Here is a 25,795-nt window from a genome sequence, read left to right as displayed (position 1 = left end):
AAAAGTGTGCACATGTAAAATAAGGAGAAAGGTCTCTCTTAACATACCACATTAATACATGCAAATTGCTGCGTGAAACCTTTTGTTGCTTTAAAAGGAATACCAGTTGTATTCACTGTAACAAAGAATGTCACGTTGTGTTTCAGCATCATGCGGGCACCTGTATGGAATCGTTCCACCAAGTGCAGCAAATAACATTGCCTTTTGGTTTGGTGTCAGGAGTGCACACGGCAATAGATATATGTCGGAGTACACACTGTTGTTTTGGGGCGACTCGGGAGGTAAAACTTAGCATGTAACAGAAACAGGGCATACCAAGATGATCTTTGTGGCGACGGGTCACAAGTTTCCATAAAGTCACAGTCACAAGAACTGTAGGTGCAGGAGTGGGCTGAAAGTAAAGTGACACCGAGAAAAAGAGAAGGCAGGCAATATACTGGGTAAACGGATTGATCAGAATAAAGGGTGTACTGGGATATGATAAGGGGTCTCTATCAGATTAGGTAAAGCTCTTGGGATCGGTACCAGCAGATTATTCTTAACAACAATCATGCAGCAACATCATGGGTAAGACATGCTGATGAGATGGTTGCACTCAGCGAAAGGGTAAAGCTGGAGACAATATACTGAGACAGGTAAGATTTGAACGAACTAGACTAAGGCAACCAAAGTCTTTTCCTTATCTGATCTTAATGGAGACTAACCTCGCAGTCACACTCTGTATGGATACAGAGCTTAGACACAACAGTGGACCAATTTGTAATCAATGCGGAAAAGCAGAGTGGATAGAAATAACCAAGTACAGGATAGGTGGAGAAAAGAAGCAAAGAGCAGAAACTGTAGACAGAGGCTGTAGGAGGGAACTTAGACAAGGAAGGTTTCCATACATAAACTTGGAAATCTACCGTTTTAGGAATATCATGAAACATAAAGCTTTTGTCACAGGAAAAGTAGTCGGTCACTGCCGACTCAGTGAATAGATGGCTCAAGAAACTCAGTGCACTAATTATAGACAAGAGAACAAGCGAAAGGGCCGCTGCCAACCCAGCGAATACGTGGTTCATGAAACTCAGTGCACTAATAACAGACAAGACAAGACATTGCTGCAAACATGTGGTTCAGAAAACGAAGTAAACTAAAAAGCCGATACTTAAATTATGGACAAAGGTCTTAGCAAGTAAAGCATGAAACTTAGATTGTAAAGCAACATGGGTAAGGGGCAGCTTGCCATAAACAAGGTGAGCCTGTGAGCTGAGGGGGTGGAATCTGCTCAAAGCAAATCAAGGTTTGGGAAAAGGAAAAAAGGCAGGACAAAATCCTTTCAGAAAAAGGATTAGCTTCAACAGCAAACAAGACAGAAACTGGAAAACAGCTATAGCAGGTAGGATTTATTAACCAAAGCTTGATAACATGAAAGGCTCAAACACCACATGAAGCAGGAACTCCAGGTAAAGGCAGTTAATAGAACACTGGGTACACCTCAGAGTGAGTTTATAAAGCCCTCCCAGCCCACAGTCCAACAAGGTGCAGCTGATTGCAGCCTGAGGCAGCTGTGTCCAATTAAGTGCAATCCAGGCTTCAGTAGTTTGCAGCAGTGGATTGCAATTAAAGCCTCACCCTCTTTTGGTAGCCTAGCCTGCAGGAGCTTGTAAAATGTGAATGCAATCAGGGTTTCTCCAACTTGTAGCAGCGTGTTGCAAGTGAATGTATTTAGTATGCCTCCCCGAGCCCTTTGCCTTCTGGACAGCATACATCCAGCAGAATGCATTAGGAGCTTTACCCCAAAACCCACACTGGAACATGAAAGTTGTTTTGTCCCAACCTGCAGCAGTAAAACAGAATGCCATGGCAGTTTGTGGGTTTTAACATCAGAGTTATAGCTACGAACAATGTCTATGAATGGGTGCATACAGTGGTACTGGGTAGCAGGTGGGCAGATTCCTAACACTGGGTTCCACCATCAAAAGATTAGAGTTAAATACTTCCAGATTTCAGGAATGTGCTGATGTAACAACTCAAGTGTCAGTTTGTACCACACACTGGCCACAGTTGACTCTTGGCTGATGGTCCCTAAGGCTGGGGATCTCAAATATGTTACAAGAACAGTTGAGTTTGCATTTGTGTTTATAAGAGAGATATCAGAAACACGTTCCAATACAGAAGGAAAGTAGATGTCAAATGTATTGATGAAGGGGAAGACGTTTACGAGGATAACTTCTTACAACTGGAAAGGGTGAAGCATCCGAACGTATGAAATTAGAATATAAAACTGAAGGACCCAGAAAGGAAAACAGTTGCCAGCTACTGTAAGGAACTCATGGTGGCAACAGTAAAGACAGACACAAGTGATAACAGTTCAAGGGTGTTTATTGAACTTTATAATGGGTGAGATAAACCTAAATCTAAGATGGGAGCAAGATACGACCATCAAATAATAATAATAAGGCAGTCCTAGTGCCGTCTTGTCAAACAAAAAGGGCCTATACTAAAAAAAACTATTGCCAATACTTACGACTAAATTACAAAAATAGTGTAGGATAATGTTCACCAGAAAAGAAAGAAGTGTTCACAAAATGATAAGTCAGGATGGTGTGGCTGGGTTTCCCTTACCCACGTTAGAAGCACGGGACAAAACGAGACTCTCGAGCAAAGCGCACTCTTTGGCCTCGTCAGCATGAGTTTCACAGTTCCAGTTCAATGCTATCAAAACTTTCAGAGGCTAAGTCTCTTTCCTGAAAAAGTCTCTTGCTGTAGAAGGCGTGCTGATTCAAAGTAACAAGAAAACAAACAAAAGGTTCCTTCGGTACTCTTGTACCCTGGGCGATTACTCTTGGCCCCTTGGATCTCCCTCCGTCATGCTCAGATCCCTCTTACAACTTGGACTTCCCTCTGTCATGTTCACTATGGCCTTCCAAACATTGCTTATGATATTCAAATGTCCTTTTAAACAATACCCCACTGTGGACACCCCTCGACTAGGTTCACTCTTGTCAACACAATGTTTACAGGTGTATTACTTATTACGATTGCCTTTCACCCCTAGGATTTCCCTCTGTCGGGCTCGGATCCGCCTTGCAAAAATGGGCCTCCCTACGTCGGGTTCAGTACGGCCTTCTTTAACAAAGTTTATGTATTTTTAACACGGTTCATGTATTGCTTCTTTACAGCAGAAAACAGTGTTTTTTCCTTCTCCTAGCTTTCTTTCGGCATCCCTCTGTCGGGTTCACACTTGACTTATTCCACAGTTCACAATCCTATTGGAAAGCGGGGTTCCCTTCCCCTAGTCTTCCTCTGGCAATGGGTCAGAGACTTTCGATTGTATAAGGGATTTGATTTAACCCTTATAGGACCACTCTGACGCCTTACGCCACCCTTTCCTAGGGTCTTCTGGTCCTTGTAGTTTCATAAACAGGTCCCTGTCAGAGTCTTCCGAATGAGCGCCCATGTGGCGCTGGAACCCTCTGCACCTGGACCTCAACTGGGCTTTCTTTAAAGTTCAAACACAGTTCTCTTTCCTGTTCCTTGTGTTCAAAATGTTGCTACTTGCAACCTTGGGCTCAATGCAGTTCGGTTTGCTATCAGCTGCCTCTCACTCACCGGCTGTACTGAACCCGTTGGCTTCTCCGTTCTCTGGAGTCAAGGATAGTACCACAGTAGCCATCTTGCCTCTACACATGCGTTATCAAAGGGGGAGACCCCCGTGTACCATTGACATCTGCTGATCCGCACACCAGCTGTAACTCCCAGTCTTATGCTTTACCTTTCAGAGGCATTGCAGGTCTGAGTTGAAAAGGGCAAGTGCAATTCCCCCTCTGCCGTCCTTCCAGGTCTCACTGCCTTTCTTCTCCATTTGAACTGTGGGTTTGGTGTAGCTGTCTCCTCGTGCATTCGGCCTTGCGCGAAGTGTGCTTTCATGCTCCGCCTTTTATGCCTGTGGGGAAGGTAAAGGGCCTTCAGGTGTGTGTGGTTATTGTCAATTGTCTGAGTCTGCCTGACCTGTGTGTTGGGACATGTCAGGTAAATGGCTCTGGTGTTATTCTGTTGTCTGTTACAGTGTGAGCAAGTGTTCCTGTGGGAAAGGGGGGGGGCAGAGCTTCTAAATATCTTCCAGGGTAGGATGGAGAAAAGGTGTTACAAGGAAGGGGATACCCACGTCTCAACCCTTGGAGTCCCACTTCCACTCCCCAGTGATCCTCACCCAGGGGTCTACCCCCAAGAACTGGATCCAATAGGCCGTGCCCTGGCCACTTGGATGACAGATCCCCGGGACTAGTAAGTGAGACACCTTCCGGTTCCTCACACTACCCACAAGAGAATAATGTCCAAATCAACAGCAGGGCATGATATACCATGAAGCCACACCAGACCCCTCATGCAAATAAGAGGTTTGGTGTATCAAAACAAAAAGTGGGAAAAAGGGATGGTCCATGTCATGCAGGGATTGGTGGGTTTGAAGAAAGGATTGTGAAAAGGGTAAATGCAGATTGTGGGGAGATATGTAACAGTAATATATATGCCTTAACCTGTATAGATGAAAACCACCACCCCATTAACATAAAACCACTTAGACAGTATAATTTATGTTTCAGAGCAAATGGAAAAGTGGCTCTGGGCACGAACACCAGCTGTGAGAGGGTGATGAGCGTTGCAGCATTGGAGAGAGGGACCGCTGCAGTGATGGACATCTGGTGCGTCTGTGGAACAAACGCATATGCCCAGCTGCCACCTTATTGGGGTGGAGTGTGTGCAATGGTGACCTTACACAGCCCGCATTGGTGGTGCCTCATGCAGACATGGCACCATTTGGTAACGTGTTGGCACAAAAAAGAAAGAAGGGGAATAGTAGGCCTCGAGAGACACTAGAGGAGTGGCCCAAGAGAACAAGGAGAAAGAGGGCCAGCTACTGCATCTCAGCTGAGTCCACCCAAAGTTTGAATGCTATCCCACCACATTTTAGACTCTTCAGCAAGGCATATGTGTTCTTCAACTCCCTCCTGATGCACGCAGTGCAAACTGCCACTAATGCAATATGGATCCAGATTACCAGATACGAGTTGCTTCAATTGGCTAATGCAACAGAACAGGGACTAAATGCAGTCTGAGAGGAGCTTCGAGCTTTGCGTCTGATGACCGTCCAAAATGGATTCATACTTGACCTATTGACGGCAATGGAATGGGACATGTGCCACAAGGTTGGCAGTACCTGTTGCATCGCCAGACCTGAAAATTATTCAGCAAATGGAACACTCACACAGGCTGTTGAGGAAATACAAACAATACACAAAGGAATGATGAAGAAAACACAGTATACTACATCACACACCTGGTTGGAGAGCCTACTTGCATGGGTACTGGACTGGTTGGCAGCAATGTTAAAAATAATTGTCACCCTCCTCGTCATGATACTGGTCACCATCTGCATCGGCCGGTGGGTCATCTGCACAATGGTCCTGCTGGCACAGAGAGTCCGGGAGAGGAACAAGGCCATCTTTGCACTAGCAGAGTCCCTCACCCTTACCAGGCGGCCCTAGAGTGCAGTGATACAGCTGGTTCTGACCCCCTCCCATATCATCACCATGCCTGCCAGCTCCCAACAGAGCAGCACAAGGATGGGTAAGTCCGGTGAGAAGAGGCCACAGAAGTGACCCTGAACAACAGTTCATGTGACACAACTGTGTCCTTGGGGGTGTGTTGGGGAGGGTGTGTTGGGCAGGGGTTTGGGGAGGATTGGTTGGGGAGGAGGTGGTGGGGAGGGTTAGTTGGGGAGGGGGTGGTGGGTCACACATTTTGTGATGAATGTTTACTTTTTTTTAATTTTTTTTAATTTTTTTATTGTGTTTATTTGAACAAGTCAACTTTACAATATTTTCATTCTTAATATGCAATTCCATTTGAACATACAAGAGAAAAGAAAAGAAACATAAAACAATAAAACAATTTCAAAACATCTGGATCAGGAAGAGAGACAGAAAATTGATATCATTGAGGATAATAGCATCACATCCAGGAAATATAATAAAAAGTAGGGATTAAAAAGGCTGGTCTGTTCAGCTCTATTCGTAAGCAGAGTCAAGAATATTTTCAATGGCATATCGGTGAACTGACTTTGTAAGTTCAAGTTCTGTCTCCCATATAGTTTTTTAACTCAGGGATGCTACTCAGAAAGCGAATAGTGCCAATTCTGAATGATACTAAAAGCCCCGACATAATCATAAGCCATAATGTTTCTTTCGATACATCACTATGTTCTTTCAATGGGGGTTTTAAATATAACAGTCTCTTGTCTCGTAGAGCAGTACATTGAGTTAGTATATGCTTTAAGGTTTCGGCTTCTAAGGTACTCTTACAAAATCTACAGAGAATAACTTGTGGGGAGATGATTTTCTGTTTGATTTGTACCTCTATTGTTGACCAAAGGTTAAATCTTATTCTCAGGAAATTAGATCTATGATTCCTTGAAGGGGACTTTATCAAATAAGGTTCTGGGAGTCTATATTTTTTGTGTGTAAAGACCCTTTCGTCAAAGTCCTTGTATTTTAAGCAAGTAAGTCGGTTTCTGGCCCAGTCCCATTGGAACAGCTTAGTTTTTACTCGGGTAGGGTTTTGTAACAATAATTCAATTGAAGCATCAGCATAGGAAATTGCATTAATAACCTCTTGTCGCCATTTTTTAGGGAAGGTATTGTCAGAATTAAGAAGATGATGTGCAAGAGTCCCCAATAACGTATTTGAGTTATATGCTACAAGGCATTTACGAAACAGGCTTATTAGTTGCCACAAATAGCGGCTATACAAGGATGTCAAGCCAAGTTCGTTGCGGATGACGGCAATCAGTATACAATTTGGTAAACATAAACTACGTCTCCAAAACTTTGCCTCAAATTTTTCCCAAACCATTTCTGACACAATCGGTAAAGTTTCTGCACCATATAAGAGAATTGGAGTAACTTTTTGTCTAAAGAATGTCAGAACTGGTATGATCGAAAACTTCCCGAATTTTGCTTGTATTATCGTAGATTGCGAGATCATTGTATTCAGCTAAGATTTCCATTTAGTCATTTGTACTTTACCCATGTCAACAGAGATCGTTATACCCAGGTAAATATATTCATCAACTTTGTCAAGATGTTTATCATTTAGTGACCATTTGTAATGTTTACTTTTTGAAGATCTGGTAGAGTTGCACAACATTACTTTTGTTTTTTCAAGATTGATTTTTAACATGTTATTGTCGACATACTCAGTGCATTCAAAAGATTTTGTAGTCCACCTGGAGTCTTAGAAATTAGAATCAGGTCATCTGCGTACATTAGGGCTGGTATTTTCCGTGATTCTAATTTTGGGGCATCAGATTCATTTGCTGCAAAGATTTTGTGCATGTCAGCTATAAAAAAAAGTAAATAATGTGGCAGCTAGAGTACACCCTTGGCGTAATCCTCTTTTGGTACTTATCTCATTTGACAGAAGCCCTTCTAGATTCAGCCTTACACAAAGAGTTGTTTTATTGTGCAAGGCATAAATAAGGGCAATAATGTATGCTGAACAATTATCTCTTGCAAGTTTTTTAATGAGAAGTTTTCGCGAAACCGAATCAAATGCAGCTCTTAAGTCCACGAACACCATATAAAGTGGTTGTTTCTTGTCCGCATTAAGGTTTATAATAGCTGTTAATGTGGTCAAATTTATTGATGTACCTGTTTGACATGGGTCTCTTAGGGAAGACAGGTTCAACCACTTGTTTAGATCTCTTAAAATAAAACGTGCAAAAATGTTCCCTGTGACATCTAAAAGGGCGATCGGTCTGTAATTTGCTGGATTAGACCTGACGCCCTTTTTAAAGATTGGTATAATTACAGATCTGAGCCATGATGATGGAATGGTGTTGGTGGCAAGGACCTGCAAAAATATATTGTACAAAGTTTTTGACCAAAGTAAAGGATGTTGTTTAAGAGTAAAGTTGCTCAGCCCATCTGGGCCAGGAGCTCTGGAATTATTTGATCGATTAATGAAGTATAGAATGTCTTCTTCTAAAACTTGCAGTTGATTTGTGTCCAGACTTAGTTTTTGAACATCATATTCATCCAATGGGGTATTCGCGTAGAGGGTTGTAAAGTACCTTGTCCAATCTGCTTCAAGAACTCCATTTATTTGAATTGGATATTGTGTAATTTTATTCGCTATATTCAAAAGAGCCCACGTTTGAGCAGAGTTTTTAGATCTGATTGTGTTTAGCATTGTTTCTCCATTTTGTTGGTAAAGCCAGATTTGATGGCCTTTTAACCAATTTCTGTATTTGTTCTTCAAAAATCTGAGACTTTCGTATTTTTGAGGACTTGGTAATTGTAAGGCAATTTTTTTATCTTTGCGTAGTTGTGTCTTACGTTGCTGAATTTGTTCGTCATAGCGGTCTCGTGAATTCGTATTTTTTTCTGTTATAACATTAGTATTTGTCTTGTAGTAGTGCATAGTTGTAATATATGTTTTGTCTTCCCAGTTGCAGTTCCTTTTTATTTCCACAAGTTCTTTATGGAAGCTCTCTAATTTTTTGGTATTCCAGCGGAATCAGATTTTACTGTTATTAATAGAGAGTTCGCCATTATAGCGCATAGTATGTGGTCTGCCAATGTTTTTGTTCAATTGGCAGCATGCTCTAAGTATTTCATGGTCGCTATACTTGGAGTGGATTACTTCAAATTGGGAGACTAAGTTGAAAGTTACTGGGTCGGGTCAACGTAGATATAATCGATAGTGGATGAGTTTAGACCTCTTTTCCATGTACTCTGAGCCGGAATATCATTTTTTATTGAACCATTTAACATTAAGAGGTCAAAACTCTGCATTATCTCTTCCCATTTTTTATATGAATTATTTTTTTTGTCTGCTGAAGATGTTATACAGTGGAGGTTCAAATCACCTATAATGATGATGTTTGTGATTTCCACAGCTAATTTGATGGTATTTAGAAGTTTTTCTAGCTCCAGAAAGAAGCTCTTATCGGACAGACCCATGGGATTTCGGTATATGTTTAGAAGCGCAATTATATGGCCTTGTGTAGTTATTTTCACTAGTTGTAAAACGGGGTTAGGTTGTGCCCATGCTTCTAATTGGACTGCAACCATTAGGCCAGAGGTAGGTCTTCCTTTGGTACCCTTCGTAGCAGGTGCTAAGATCATTTCATACCCGTTCCAAACTGGAACAGACGTGAACCATGTTTCTTGCAGTGCTATTATATTGTATGCCTTTAAGTGCGTATTGTCTTCTAACAGGTGGGAATGACCACAAGTGTTCCAACTTACAATTACCAAGTCCACATCATTTTCTCTTAAGCTTAGTTATGAATGGTAATCGCTGATGTTTGATGTGGGATAACTTGCTTGAGGGAATCAGTCTGTAGCTTCATTTTGGGAACGTTTATTATTTGCATTATACAATTTCAGTTCTTGTGATCTTGTAAATGGAGTGTTTTCAGTATCATGTGTTTTATTTTTACAGTTCTCAATAGGATCAATTGCCAAAATAAAACCATTTGCAAACAAGTCCATACGAGCTTGCCACAGTACATTCCGTACCATATTTGAACTTAACCACAGCCTCACAATAGACAAAGATACATCACTTATAAATTCAACCTGGGCAATGTCGTTTGATGTGATATCACTCAAGGCAGGAATGTCCTCAAAAATGGCCAGCACACTCGCTCGACACAAGTCATATGTGCCGAATGGTGCATCCCGCCATTTTAATATGAAGCGGTGGTTATCATTTTGATCGAGCATATGCCTAGACATACTGTTGGGAGCGATCACTTCATTTGGGTTTCCTGACTTTTTGCATTCAGAGGTGTACTCCTGAGATTTTTTGTCTACAATTCCTCTTGTTCGTAAAGGGCTTCTATCATATCTATTTTCAATGTTATTTGATAGGGTATCTTCCATTTTTTTAAAATTAAACTTGAAATAATCATCCATCGCCTGGTATATTTCTGATCTAATATTCACACTAGGATTTTCTTTCTCTCTGCAATTTCTCTGATCTGTAATATCTGCTTGCTGAGGTAGGTTTGTTACCACTGAGTCCTGCGATGTTGCGTCTCGTGCCTGAAGTATTTCTTCTTTATTTTGAGTATCTTCTAAGGTATTTAAAGGCAGTGTTTTGGGAAGCACAATCTGTTTGGTAACCACAACCACGTCACGCTGACTTACAGCAGAATTCGCTTCTTTGAATTGTTTATATTCATCTAGCGTTCTGTGTATTTCAGCCTGGATGTCTTTCAGAATTTCGTTCAAAAAGCTAGACTTGTTTGTACATATTTCTAGGTTGTTTTCATTTCTCAGTTGACATAATGGTAAATTATTTGTTTCTTCCGTTGTTTTAGTTGTCAATTGTACGGGTTGGCTCACAGTATCATTCTTTGTGTTAGAGAGAAGGGCATTCGTATGAGCATCAGAGGGACATTTCCCAACCGTTACGTTTGATTTTGGTATATCTGCTGTCTGTATCAGTGTATTTGTCTGTTCAGTAATTTCCAAGACAGGGGTTGCAATCATTGCAACTAGATCATTTAAGGGCTCGTAGGCAGGTGCAGGACAGCTTTTTTGCTTCAAAGCTTTACACTTGTTTTGTAAAGTCCTCCTTATAATAGATTTAGCGCTTTTTACCGAAGTCAGACGTTGACCAAACTGCTTCATATTTGAAGAGCCAAAGACGTGTTGAGTTTTTTGATTTTTGTTTTTTTTTTAAAGCATTTGTACCAATGATAGGATTATTCTCATCTTTATCATTTTTCTTTGCGAAATTGTCAAACAGGTTGTAGATTACGCCTGACTTCAGAGCAGATGGTGGTGATAAAACAGTATTTAGATTTGGCAAATTACCCTCCTCCTGAATCTTTATATCTTTATCACCAATCTCCTTTATGATTTTATCAAAGGTTGGCAGAGGGCAATCTTTAGGGAATACAAGAGGTTTTGTTGATTTTTGAGTTGTCTTTATAATTTGAATTTTATGTCTCTCAGAGATCTCATCATTTGCTAAGGAGAGATTTTCGTTCGTAATATCCACAATCTGTTTCCCTTTCATTCTTTTGTCCCTTTCACCCATCCATTTAGCAATTTTGTCAATTTTCTTAGATTGATGTATAACCTTTGTCTCTAATGATTCAAAAAGCTTAACTAGGGAGTTGATAGTATTGTTCATTGCATGTAATGTTATTTCAATTAACTGGTTTTGATTTCCTACTGTTTCAGGTTTTTTGACAGGAGATAGAGTATTATTACTACCTGTCTGCCTTTTCCTTGGCGTCGGATGTACATATGAAATTGGGCTCCCAGAAATGGAATCATTCGAGTTATTGAATAGGCTTGGTGACTGATATAAGGTTATTTCATCCTCCTTAGAAAAGGATGATGTTAATGGAGTTAACTTAGTATTAGATGGAATAAATGATTCATTAAGTTGGGGATTGCTTATATGTACACTTATCACAGAACTGTTATTTTCAGCCTCAAATTTGTTTTCCCCATTTTGATCTATCTCGTTTGGGGGCGAACAGGGACTTTTTTGAATGTTTACTTCAATGTACATATAGTTGTGCATTTACGTCTGGACATTCATTTTGTGAAGTGGTCTGCTTCATTGTGCCATGAGTTCTGTGCAGTGGATGGGTGCTCAAAAGAAATTCTCTATGAGATCCTGGCAGGCTGCACACCCATCCCTGATATCCCTGTATTGGTGTCATTGCATGTCTACAGCTGTATCCTTGTCACCATCGTCATTAGCGTACGCTGGAGGCATATCCATGTCCGGGGGCAGGGGTATGTTCCACCTGATGCACATATTGTGTAACATTGTACAGGCCAGGACTAATTTTCCCACCTTCACTGGCCTGTACATTAGTGCCCCACCTCAACGGTGAAGGCACCAAAAACATGCCCTCATTGGTCCAAATGTTTGCTCGATTGTCGTCCGTGTTTCGGATGCGAGCGCGATTGTATGCTATTTCCTGTTGAGTCTGGGGATCTCTCACAGGGGTCATCAGCCGTGGTAGTAAAGGATAACCGGAATCACCTGCAAGGAAAGGGACACAGAGAGGGCCATTACATTGAAGTGACTGAACAGTGCATACATCTAGGGATGTGAGTGTGTGACACATGCATCTGGGTCTCTGCCCTTGCAGGCCCTCATTCGCCCTGATGCACCCTGAGAAAGGAATTGCTAGTCAGGCCGTGTGTAGGGTCTGTGTCCCAAGGATTGTTTGATGGGGTTAGTGGGGCTGACTCGGGATGTGCTGTGTATTGTGACATGGCATTGATGCATTCTGATACCTTTAGTGCCTGTTTCATGTGTCTGTCCATCCGTGCTCATATTGTGATGGTGTGTCCATCGGTTGACACATGTGGTAGATGCCAGTCGTGGCCACCCAATTTTGCATGCCAATTGTGTCCATGCATTGGCATAGTGGTTTTGGGGCATGCACTGGTGCTAGACAACGACCCCCCCCCCTATTACCTGGTTCCCATCTTAAGTCAGTATCCTTATGGTTCTTTTTGCTGAAGTGTTCTACCAGGGGCTTATCCGCTATCTTGTTCCTAATGCAGGAACGGTGTTCTGAAATGCGCATCTTAATGGGGCGGATGGTTTTTCCCACATAAAGGAGTCCACAAGGGCATTGTATGATGTAAATCACACCTTTCGTGTTACAGTTCATGTGGTCCTTCATTGTCCACTTGATTTTTTTGTGTTCAAAAGTTTTCTTCTGTAGTGTGAGAGCACAGGCTATGCATTTACCGCACTTGTAGTGTCCCACGATGGGCGGGAGATTCCAACACATGTTGTTGACTCGTGGTGGTGGTTCCAAAAACGTGTGTACAAGGGAGTCTTTTAAATTCTTGTTTTTCTTGAATGCAAAACAGGGTACTTTGCTCAAAGTTCCTACCTGTTTGACCAGATGCCAATTTTTCTTTATAGTTTTTTGTACCAGATTGCTAAGGGGACTAAAAATAGTGACACAAACCAGTCTACCCAGTTCTTTCTTGGGCTTATTTTCAAGGCAGATCTCTCTAGGGGTATAAGTCGCCCTTTTTCGTTACTTTCTCCACTGCCATTGGAGCGCCATTTCCAAAATAGATATGAAGTGCCCCTTCCCGAATTAATCATTATTTGGCCACCACCGCACATACGGCCCTTTCTTTTAAAGAACCATGCCTGCATCCCATTGACTGCAATATCAACCATTGATACAGCCCACGCCGGTAGTTGCCATGGCAACGATCCGACACATGCAGTATTTTGTGACCACAATACATAACCCCCTTAGGGCATCTACTTATGTTTTAGTACCCCTTTGAGGCAATTAACTTAGATATTCACGATACGATGTAGCGCACTGTTCTAGATGGCCACCGGTATTTATACACTTGCAACCTAGCAACAGCGTTAGCAAAGCTGCTTTACGTGGTCCGCGAGCAAAATACAAGCCGGCTCCATGATCGCGCCTTAGACCGTGACTCAGCACTACATCCTGGGCACATCACACGCTGCTTACAGCAGGTGTACAGAAGGACGCCTGCAGATGTACTCTTGCCACTACACACTATAACATTCAAGTACGCTAGTTTTCAACCAAATACCACCGATTCCACTAATTATGTGCCCTCTTCTAGGACGCATTGACGTGGGTCCTTCCCAATTATGCATATACTGCATCCTGAAGTCCTCAGCTACCCACGTCGAGGTAAGCTGACGTATGTACGCTGTTATGACTCGCTTGTACACAATTCATATGTGCTACACGTATGAATAGATAATGAGGAGACAATACTTATGTCACCTATACTTTATTCAACAACAGGAGTCCACTGTGACCTTGACTGGTGAGAATTTTCCCATCAGAACATCTGTGGCCATTTCTTTCCCACAGGTAAGCGGTGTTCAACAATTATATCTGACACACGCAGTGATTTCATCACCTTGTTTAAAATAAATTGAGCTCAGCACTCCCCTGACTATACTTCCTTTCACTCTTTACAGCACCTTCTGAACATCCCGATCATACAGTCCCCCGTCCTGATGAAAGCCGTATCAGATATAAGGCATATCCAGCCACTATAGACGGCTGAAACACCTTGGTGTAGACAAACTTTTAACCACAGTGTTTCCAATGTTTCTACACTGCTCTGTATACAAAGTTTTTCTCGTATTCTTGTTCTAAATGTTCACTTTTTGATACTTGTCGCCATATATCGACAGTAGGGAATTGTACTCTGTTTGCTGCACAAGTAATTTGTTGATCAATTGTCTTGTGATTTTTTGTATGATCAAATTCGGAACTTTGTGATGTTTTACTGCGTACCTAACATTATCCAAATATATGTTATTACATAAAAACTAGAATTTACCATACCCAGGTACAATATTCAAAGTGTCTTTTCTTTGTTTATGGTGACTGAATAAAAGGGGAGTGCAACCCATTCACTTGGATCCTTGTTTCCCTAACACATAGTCTACCATCCCTCCATGAGGCTAGGTTTACCTCTTAGCATGTACGATGGTGGGACCAGTCATTCTCATTGTTCTCACGTTTATTCACCAACAGCTTTCTTACAGTAAACTAGTAAGCTCCCATAATGCAATGGAGCAGGGAAATATTTACCTTTAGGGATATTATGCAAATAATACCCAATACATAGGGTCATCTACATCAGTGATGTTTGTTTTCCAGCTGACGTTAAACATCCCCTACCATTACATGTGCCTTCCACAAACATGTAAACTTCTACAGAACTCCTGTAGAAGATCCCTCGATTCTTATATTGCCTCACATTTCAAGCTGCCTGCTTGAGGAGTGGTGCAGGGGTCAGGGTAGTGGGAGTTACATAGAACTCTAGGTGTGTTTTTATGTCAATTAAACATAAATAGGGAGGGGAGTGGTCATTTGATGGTTAATATTCAAATGTGATATCTCTGTGTACCCCACTCTATGAAACCTAAATCGAGCCCTAGCACCTAAGGCACTTTCTCTGCATTCAATATCTGATCAGATGGTGCTTAGAATTTCCTTGAGATTTCTATGTCACCGTTCTATTTTAGATTCAAAAGTATAGTTAGGATTCAACTCAGAAATTTAGAATGGCTGGCCCCATTGCCTCCTTTTGGTTATTGAGAACCACACAGCTAAATCAATCTCAGCACAGTCTGGAATGGTATCTACTTGAGCAACAATCAGCACACAATGGAACACAATGAGGGTGACTCTGTCAGTCCTGCTCAAGGAGCAGTAGACTACAACTAGATGGCATTTCATAGCCATGCCTCGGAGATGGGCAGCTACAAACAAAACAGCGTCAGTCTGGGTGCTGTGTTGACAACAGTGGTTGGCAAACTCCTGTGCATTTGCTCAACAAAAATGTTGGGGAAATTAGAGGACATTCGCCCACATTGAAGAATTTCACCCTGGAGAAAAAATGCATTTCCCTCGTGATATATTCTCACTTTTGCAGTAATTTCACAGCCTATACAATCACAATTATTTCACTGGATAGACGCCATTATTTTGGGGTTTTCGTTCCTTGGTTTTGGTTTACATAATCCTTTTTTCACAAAAGGGGAGAAGCAACATGTATTTCTGCTTCATTCTTTCTAATTTGACCCACCCTTACTTAACAATATTTACTTAAATGTAGGTAACATTTTTTTTTAATTTTATTTATTTGTCACCTAGTAAACCTTGTCAAAACGGCATTTTCGGATTCAGTAATTGTTAAATCTACCTGTCTTTGCTGCTCCGTGATCTTTGTCTCTCAGTGAGAGCACATCACCCTTCGGGTGGCCAGCCCTCTTTCCTTTGTTCCCTCAAGTTTAAACCTTGCACTAATGTTGGCAGCTTTCATGAGACTCTGACTGAAGCCAAAAATGCAGACCATGTTCGTTTCTTGCAGTGTCAGTGGTGGTGTTGCCATTGCAAGAAATGACTTCTACCAATGAATCATAACATAAAACTGTACACTGCTGACACTGGGAGAGAAGGAAAAAGGAGCCCTGTTTTGCTTCACACCCATTCTCAGTAATGCTGCTGCCATTAGGATGTTCAGGGTTTTCACCATAGTTCAGCAATTACAGTGTTTTACACCACAATAGACAAACTATGTCACAATGGTAGTATTGAGCGCTTTTGAATTTGAATGCGTTATTAATTTACCTTTTCACTGTTATGTTCCCAACATATGACTGACTGCACATTAAGCCAATGGTGGTAAATTCTTACATGACAGAAAGTATTGTGGGCCTCACATTCTTTCAGGTTTTAGGAATGAGTGGAATGTTCTATCATCAACCTACTCCTTGACCACCATTGAAATATAAAGCCAGCCTGATGTGTCAAAAGGTTCTCATTTTTAAGGTAATTTCTTTTCCAAATGTTTCTTTTTTTAAAATTACCTTTGGTTTGAAATGTTCACTAGAGATGAGGGTGTGTGACATGTCCTTAGGATTGAGCACTTCTTAACCTAATTCATAAGCAACTGACAAAGTGTACTTAACAGACAATAACAATGACATTGCTGATGTAGGAACCCACAGCTCATTAACAAATAATCCAACAGGGAGGCAACCAGCAAAGGCAGAGAAAGGGCTTCATTCCATGCAGCGGTGCCGAAATGCTTCAGGAATCCGGGATAGTAGCTATGTGTCAAACATTATGGCTACGGAGAACAGTTTTTTTATGATTCTTTACATAGAGAAAAGACAGTGTGATGCTTGTATTATGTCACATTAGCAATGGACTTCCTAACAGTACATCCTAGGGCGTAGGTATACAGGGCTGCCTGAGTTCGATGAAATATCGCCCCGTCCACCCATTTGATGCAGACCACCCCTCTTTGAGAGCTTTGCATCGCACCTAATGGTACTAAAACTGCTGGCTCAGCAGTCACATGGTCATTATTCCAGTTTTCAGGCAACCAAACCCAGCTTCATGATTTAACGTGAAGCGTGCTCACAGGCATACCTCTGCCCCAGATGGTGACATATGCCATCCTCTTACAGCCTGGTGGGCACCATGTGCTTGTGAACTAATTAGTAGTTGATCTGTGTCGCCACTCTTTAGCGTGGCTGCAGTTCCTACGTCAATGCCGCAGTGTTAGCTGTTGTTCTGCAGCATCAAAGGCTCATGTATCCAAAGTACAGTGCCACTGGTTTCCACACTATCAAGCATATTTCCAAGGAGGTGAAAGGCAGCTATCAAACAAAATCGAACTACTGCAGAAATCTGTATCCTCAGAAATGTGATAAGTCACAAAGAAATCAAATAAATATGCCATAAATATACATATGAATCCTGTGAATAAATCCACTGTAATCGTGTAATTAAAACTTTACGACAGCCTCGGGCACCTTCTAAATCCCAACAGCTCTGTCTCAGTCTTTCATACTTCGAGGGTTGAAAAATGAGCGCTATTAAATGAATCTAATGGCAAAACCTACTATTAGAGCACCCTAGCGGTGTTTCCACAATCCTCATTGGTCAATCTGCGGGCTATACAAACTGGTATAGCCCGCAGATTGAATATAGCCGGGTGTTTAATTGATCCTGGTTACCGCCTTGCATTCAATGAAAGTGTTTCTCTTCATGAAGCTGCTTCCCATTCCGAAACTTAAACAGTGAAAGTTCGGGTTGCAGTATTGCTGAGGAAAAGTGAACTCCAAAAATACTTTCATTTTCGTCCATCAATGCGAGCATGACTGATGTTGCCCCCTCACGGAAGGTACGGAAATGAAAGCTTAATGTTTAAGCTAATAATGTATGTGCCACGCTGCCGGGTGAGCAGACAAAACATAGCTCAGCCCCTTCACGAACGTTAACAAAATGAAAGGTTTCCTTTAAACTACATTAACACTCTCTGCCGCATTGCTGTCTCAGCATATAACGTGTCCTCTCAACGAAACTCAGTAAAGGAAATCTTTCTTTTAGGTTCCATAACAGTGCAATACAAGCGCTCCAAAGAAGGAAACAGAAACATCTACAAACCAAAGTTAGCAATCATTGCATAGTGCCCACCAGCTGAATGTTAATTACACACTCGATTTTGTGATATATGGCTCAATTTTATATTTACATTTAAAACAACTAACTTTGTCCCTGCAATGCTCTGCCAGATTTTAAAAAAAAAACTACTCACGCATGCAGTTGCTTTCCATATTTAATCACTCCACCCCCAATGACAATTACCTCCCACTACCCTATAAAAAACACACAACCATTCATTAGTCTATCTTTTTTCTAATTTAATTAAACACAGAAGGTGTTCTAATAGCTTTATAGACCTGCAGCTTGGGTCGCACCGGGCATTATGCTCTCTCATACCTCCTTAAAGGCCTGAGCGAAAAACTCGGTCTTCAGGGCCCAGAACGCCCGAAACGGCCCTCGCTGCAGATCTATAAAGCTATATTAACAGTGCTTAGAAGCAAGATAATCTAGTACGAAAGAACCATAACATTTGATATGTTATATTGTATATGTACACTGCTATGTTTCAGCTTCCACCATACTCGTAGCCTGTAATAAAGTTGATTTCTCAGTCCATGCATGGATGATAATTCTTGGATTACTTATTGCTAATCTTCGTTACACCTGGTCTTTACCTTTCTCATCACAATCCTTACAACTAAGAGGTGTATTCACACCCAGGTCTCCCAAAATAAGTCATTATCATTTTTTGAAAATGACTAACTTACCTGGAATTTATAAGACAAAGGCCCTCATTCCGAGTTTGGAGGTAGCCATGGCGCTACTAGTGCCATGGCTGCCTCCAAAATCGGTCCAACTCTGGTATGGTGAAGGGAGTAATTACCAGTCCAGTCCGAGGTCAGCGGGACCGGTGATTTCCCATTCACCAGAGCCATTCCCCATTCCCATTTGAGCCCCCATAGGCCTCAATGGGAAGGGGGAAGGTGGCAATAACGGTACAGCAAAATGCGATACCGTTATTGACCCCGGTGTCCCTTTGCGGGTCCCGTCCATAACGCCTGGTAAAACCAGGCTTTAAGGGAGGGACCCGCAAAGGGACCTCGGAATAGGGCACAAAGGGATTACCGGCACCAGTGTCATTACCGGTGCCCGGTATCCCTTTGCACCCAGATCGTAATGACCCCCAAAGCGTTGCCCCGTCATTTCCTGTACAGCGCTTAAGGGTTCCATGTAATAATGACCCCGGCAAAAATTGTCTCCTATATTTTGCATAGACATTATTACATTGAACAAGCGGGCGACACCCAGCAACCGTCATTTTTTTTTTTTTACATGTGGAGCAGGGGACATCCCTACAACCGGCTCCCATACATAATGTCACCATACATAATGTCGCCAATGGCTTTTCCCGGAGACATTTTGGCCCTCATTCCGAGGTTGGTGCTAGTCATGGCGCTATTAGCGCCATGATTAGCACCAATACCGGTACCGCCACCAACTTGGTAGTATGGGGACTTACCGGTCCAATCCCCATTTGTAAAGCCATTCCCCAATGCCATTTGAGCCCCCATAGGGCTCAATGGGAAGGGGGAAGGCGTCAATAATGGTACCGCAAATTGCAGTACCGTTATTGACCCCAGTATCCCTTTGCAGGTCCCGTCCTTAACGCCTGGTAACCCTTTGCGCCCACCTTGTCATGAGGACCTATGTATTGGGACATTGGCCCTCATTCCGAGGTTGGTGCTAGTCATGCGCTATTAGCGCCATGACTAGCACCATTACCGGTACCGTGTCCGCCCTCGTTCAATGGGGATTTAGCGGTCTAGTCTGACCTTTGCAGGACCGGTAAATCCCCATTGAAAATACCATTCCCCATTCCCATTTCAGCCCCCATAGGGCTCAATGGGAATGGGGAAGGTGCAAATAACGGTACCGTAAATTATGGTACCGTTATTTGCTCCCTGGACCCTTTGTGGCTCCCGCTAAGGGACCTCGTAGTAGAGCGCAAAGGGTTTACCGGCACTGATGTCCTTAACGATGCCCAGTATCCCTTTGCGCCCTACTCGGAATGACCCCCATGATGTATCGGGACATTATTACCCGATAACTTTCTTAAGCAGTAAATGACAGGAAGGTTAAAGTTGCAACAGTAGGGTTGGGAAGAATGACAGTAACAAAGAAAGAAGGACCAGATTAGGCAATGCAAGCGGCACCACAATGGATTTAAGCAGTCCTGTCATCAAAATGAAGATACTGCAGCAAACTGTCGTTTTCATAAATTGCACACACAGAGAAGAGACTTATTCAATAAAACCACAAATGCTGTGTGAATATCATTAGTGATATTTTGCTCAGTGGGGGGGGTCAAAAATACATTCTTTAAGAGACTAAGATGTGGTGAGTGGGAGGATGGATATCTTGAAGTGGAATCCAAGCAAGCTACGGGCTACTTCAGACTAGGGGTAGACAAAACAGACAGAAATTGCTCTGTGGAAAAATGTGCGAATTCTGGGAAATATTTACCTGCTTCTCCATTTTGGCCCGAAGAGCACACTCGGCCATTTCGGTCATTATAGTGCATGAAGTTTTCATTGTGGGGGTGGGGGACAACATTTCAGCAGTATGGGAGCTGCAAAATGTTTTCATATTTCATAAAAAAAGACTCCAAAAATGATATTTCAGCCCAAAAAGCGAAATTCGCACAAAATTTGGTTCACATTTCACTTTGCTGGGGCTAATTTCAGCCATCTCTACTCCAGAAATCATAAGCCCATTACAGTGAAAAGATAAAGATGAGGATTCTCCTCACTGAAAGGAATCAGGAGAGAGAGGAAATGGGAAGGGAAGGGAGGGAAAGTACCCGCATCATAGCAGGAGTATCAGCAGAACCTCTTCCTATCTAGAAAAACAATGGACAGAAAAAAGATGGTCTACTAAGCTGCCTGAAAAATGAAAAAAAAAACTGTCTCCCTTCTGACCTGAAGAAAATATTGAAAAATTGACAAAGGGGACACAGAGGGAGAAAATAACCTACAGATCATGCATGTCAGCTGTGAAGACAAGGGAGTATTGTAAGCTCTGAACCCTAATGGCACAAACCTTGATGAGTGAAGACAAAGGGGCCACTTTCTAGGAACCTCTGGCTAGTCAAAAACAAAATTGGACAAAAGAAAAGGTCCCTGGGTTCTCCTTCCCTCCATATAGCTGTTTAGCCAGGCACACTCTTGAAGGGGTCCAAGTCAGTTTTATTCCAACATTAAGGTTGGAGATTTAAGGGGACTGACTTTAATTTCACGCTTGCTGGCTAGCCTTTTGACCCCCCAAATGCCTCGCTTTTTTTGGGGTAATCTCGCTAGATCTCTAAATGATTCCTGTCCCTCAATAACAGCCCCTCCCACTGGTTTTCTGAAGGACAGATTCTCTTACAAAAATCCTCACAAAAGTGACAAGCAGTTGTCTTGATCTCCCAGTGTTCATTTCCCTGCTCTGAACACTATATCATTCTCACCATTGCACAAACTATTCTTCCTCTGGCAATACTCAGATAACTAGGCCATTTAGGCTGTGATTCAGGGACTCCAAGGAGGCAGAGTTTATTAATCCCACACTTAATTGTCAGATTGGAGTTCCTTATTTGCAATTTGTTCATTCCCTCCCTTTTCTATCCTCCTTCCAACCTTACTTCCAACAGCCTTTGCGGTCACTTGCACCCTTCGCCCCCGTGCCTGAGAATCTACGCTCGTACAACATCTTACTGGTATATAACACCAGCCCGGGCTTCATGTTCAGTGCCTCACTACCGGGCATATTGATGTCACAAAGCCCGGGACACATGATGAATCTGCAACTGCAGGGAAACAGGAAATTCAGGGAACTAATGTTCTTTATGGATCAACTTCCTACCCTCCTTTCTTGAATGTAGGGACATTACAACCTGGACATTGAATGGGCAAAAGAAAGATGCCCGTACTCTGCCTCCATGGATCTTAAGTACACTTGTATTGTATTGTTCCTACTGTCATGATTTAAGGGGGAGGAGAGTATACATATTCCAAACATGTTCCCTGATAATGTTTGAGGAGACTGGTGTTGGGTGTTCTTCTTTTGTATAATGTGGTACAATATTGTATGCACTGTTCCTATATGTTTCATAGTTGTCAATCCTTGGTGGGGCGTAAGTGGATGGTACTTGCTACGTTGAATCCTTTTTATTTCTATATTTCTCTTGTGGTTCTTCATTAGTGGAAAAACAGAAAAGAGCAGGGAAACTCTATACTCTGGACCAGAGTATTATTGTACCACAGAAATCCGGAAAAATGTGTCCAGACAACAAGAGTGTGTTGCTTACAAGTTATATCAATTTCATTTAGTCATGATACAGGAATTTGAAAAAATTATCAATTAATGACACAGTGCTTTAACGAACATATTATTCCATATCACAACAATAGGAGTACATCTAAAACATGGCTAAAATCAGTCCATCATTCAAACCATTCATAGTGCAGCATTCAACCCATACAACGTTCAACGTGACAATCATCCAGACAACAATAGCTAAAAATAACAAAGTTAATTCATGATGGGGAGCGAGCACAATCCTCACAGCCCAGTTAATAATTTTAATATGTTTTTTTTTGTTTTACAGAAGCAGAAAAACACACAATAGAAAAAATTATTAAAACAATCTATCACAAGGGCAGATCTAGAAATGAGCATGTAGTGTAGATCACCTCCCTTGGGGACTAAACTCAACTGGTTTCGACGTGGTATGTCTATTGCACTACGTCTTCATTAGTGGTACATCCGAATTTGATTGCTACCAGGTTTTCCTTTATTGGTTGCTGGGTAATACTTATACTAAAGCCCCCTTTTTAGCGATCCTACATCGGTGGTACACCCAACTATGACTGCTAAGTCTTTCTGGTGTTCTTCATTCCCCTCTGTGCTGATTAGGTATACCCTCTGCACTTATTTGGGGTCCTCTTTTTTGGGGGATATTTGGATATCATTATTTCCGTGAATAGGCTTGGGTGATGAGAGCAAGTAGTGTGGGGCCCTACCTTGAACTTCTATTAGCCTACAGATGCACTCTCCATATGGCAATCTCAAATCCTACTTCTCTTATTAGACACCTCAAGCTGGTCTCATGGAGTGTCAACATGTTAAACAATTCTGTTAAGCATACTAAGATCTTATCCTGTTGGAAGTCAATGTCCTGTGACATCGCTCTACTCTACGAGACTCCTCAAGGATAACCTTGGCTTCCTTTGCTCTATGGATTTCCCGTTGCTTTTTCGCTCCCTTACTGGAATCAGGTTGTCACATCTGTGTGTCTATCATATGATGGTATTTTTCTTGTTATGTGTTATCTGCCTGCGTCCTTAAGCCCCCGGGTCACTGGTGCGCATTATAAATTGAAAGTAAAGTTACTGATGTAGAAGCCCAAAAGCTGAAACGTGAATGTGTGGGACAGACATTCTATTCTACATTTAATGCCAGAGTGAGGGCAGTGTCCATCCTGTTCTGGTGATATCAAGCTCTACAGCTGCTGAGGGCAGAATTATCTCATTTAAGGCCTGAATAAAAGTGTTGGTATGTTGAGTCTATACACCCACTTCCGATGACCCTCACATTTTCCATCAGTTGGCACACCACATTCAAAGCTACTGCATGAATTCTATCATCCTTGGTGACGACTTCAACAACAGTTCTGGACCCAATGTTAGATCACACTAACTCTCTTGGAACTTGGTGAATAGCAGGCAGCGCTGCAAAGCTTGATCAAGAAATTCTATCGCCGGAGCACCTGGAGGCTGGTACACTTACCTGGAAGAGAATATAGCTTTCACTCTACATGCCACAAGGTCTTCCCTCTATTCAATTTCTTCTGGACATCGGACTGTGTAACCCCAGGTTGCCATGATTCAGAGATAGGCATGATAGTAGTAATGGATCACGCACCGGTATGTACCTCTTTTACTATCATGCATATGCTAATTAAATCCGTCATTTTGAGGATGACTACACTTATAATACAAAACGAGATGACTAAAGAAGAAATTATAAAGGAAATTGACAACCTTGAGTGTAACCAGATAGGAAGTATGTCTAGATCAATAATGTGGGTCACACTGAAATGCTACAAGAGGGGGGTGTTGATTAATATTATTGGGCATTACAGGAGAACAAAAGAGAAAGGGCCTCTTATCGAGTCGGGCTTTAGGTAGACCTTAAATCCGGTGGTAACAGTATTAGCGCCACCAATACAGCTCTGCTGGATCACGAGTTGTCTCAAATACTACCAGACCCAAAAGGTACCATCGCGACTACCGCCGGCTCTATTACTAACAGCGCCAACAACACAAAGCACAAATACAGCCGTATCAGAAGTGCATTCTCTGCAGTATTAGCACTGAAAAACAATGCTAATACATCAGAGAATTACCCCAAGCTAGAGGTAAATGAACGCAGGTGCCAGGAATCAAGCCACAGGTGAACACAATGCACATCAGAGGGCTGCATAAGACCCACCCAGGCTCAAAACACTGTTTCCAACACCATGCTGCTATTATTTGATGCAAGCTGGGACCAGCAGCTGGTCAGGCTGCGCCTGGACCTTCTGATCCCTTCAACCAGGCCAGGGCACAGGAAGTAGAGGGGGTGGCATGAGGAGGAGGGGGAGGGGGAGAGCAGCTCCAGCAAGGCGGGACCCTATCCCCAGGGTCAGGCCATCATCCTGGACTCTCAGTGACACCAGTTGGTACCCAGTACCCAGTACCAACTGGTGTCACGCTGATAGAGAGTACCGCCTGGATAGAGAGACCATCACTGAATTGCTGGCCACAATACATGAAGAAATTAGGAGCAGTATTAACATCCACACAGCCATGCCCCCATTGGTGAAGTTGGATGCAGTCCTGCAGCTCCTGGGGACAGTCACTTTCCAGCACTCCGTGGCCATGATGCATTACATGGCATGCCATGGTCAACATTCTGTGGAGTCCTTGGCCAGGTGCTGGATGGCCTTCTGCTCCATGTCAACCAACATATTGCACTGCCCACCATCCAGGCTCAGGTGAATGACATGAAGGTACGCTTTTATGCCACTGCACAACTGCCCAATGTGATATCAGCCATCGACTGTTCTGTTGGTGGCATCCAAGGCCCATGAGGTAATCTACAGGAACCGCAAGCAGTACCATTCCATGAATGAGCAGGTGACCTGTGACCCTGACCTCATCATAACCCACTGCTGTGGCCGCTACCCAGTATCCACCCATGACTGCATGGTCCTACACAACAGCACACTGCTGGGATACACAGAGAGGCACAGAGGGCAATGGACCTGGATAGTGGGTGAGTACAAACTCTGCCACATATTCACGTTGAAGCACAATAAATAAAGTGGGGATAGCCACAGGAAGCATTGTATGTTAAGAGGAGGCACAGGTAGCACCCGTGCAGCCCCTGCAACATCGATGGGGCATACAAGAGTGCATGCATATGTTTGACACCCCTGGACACAATGGTGATGGACACACCACTGCCATCACAATGACACATCAGATCACATATACCACAATGCATCTTGAATGTAGCACTGCACAGATCCACACAGCAACACCCAACAGCATGTCCACCCGTGCCACAGCTGACTGTCCATCTGCAGTCAACCCAGACATGCCACAGAACACATGCCACAAAATCACTGTGTGCATGTACAGGACAATAATTAATGGCATAATATAGAAATTATGCACACCCATCACACATACACATTGCATGGCCGGATGCACACACAAATGCTCACAGCTAACAATTGCCAGATAC

General features: G+C 42.5%; 1 protein-coding gene across 1 annotated transcript in view; it reads right to left on the bottom strand.

The window, feature by feature from the left end:
• The window catches only part of GDAP1L1 (ganglioside induced differentiation associated protein 1 like 1), a 932,901-nt gene that overhangs the window by 197,711 nt on the left and 709,395 nt on the right, over window positions 1-25,795 (bottom strand). The gene's annotated exons all lie outside the window — the stretch shown is intronic.

This window comes from Ambystoma mexicanum, chromosome 3p (genome assembly GCF_040938575.1).
Source record: "Ambystoma mexicanum isolate Mex_15411 chromosome 3p, UKY_AmexF1_1, whole genome shotgun sequence".
NCBI classification, from domain to species: domain Eukaryota; kingdom Metazoa; phylum Chordata; class Amphibia; order Caudata; family Ambystomatidae; genus Ambystoma; species Ambystoma mexicanum.
Note: the sequence above shows the minus strand (reverse complement) of the source record. Positions and strands in the feature narration are given on the sequence as shown.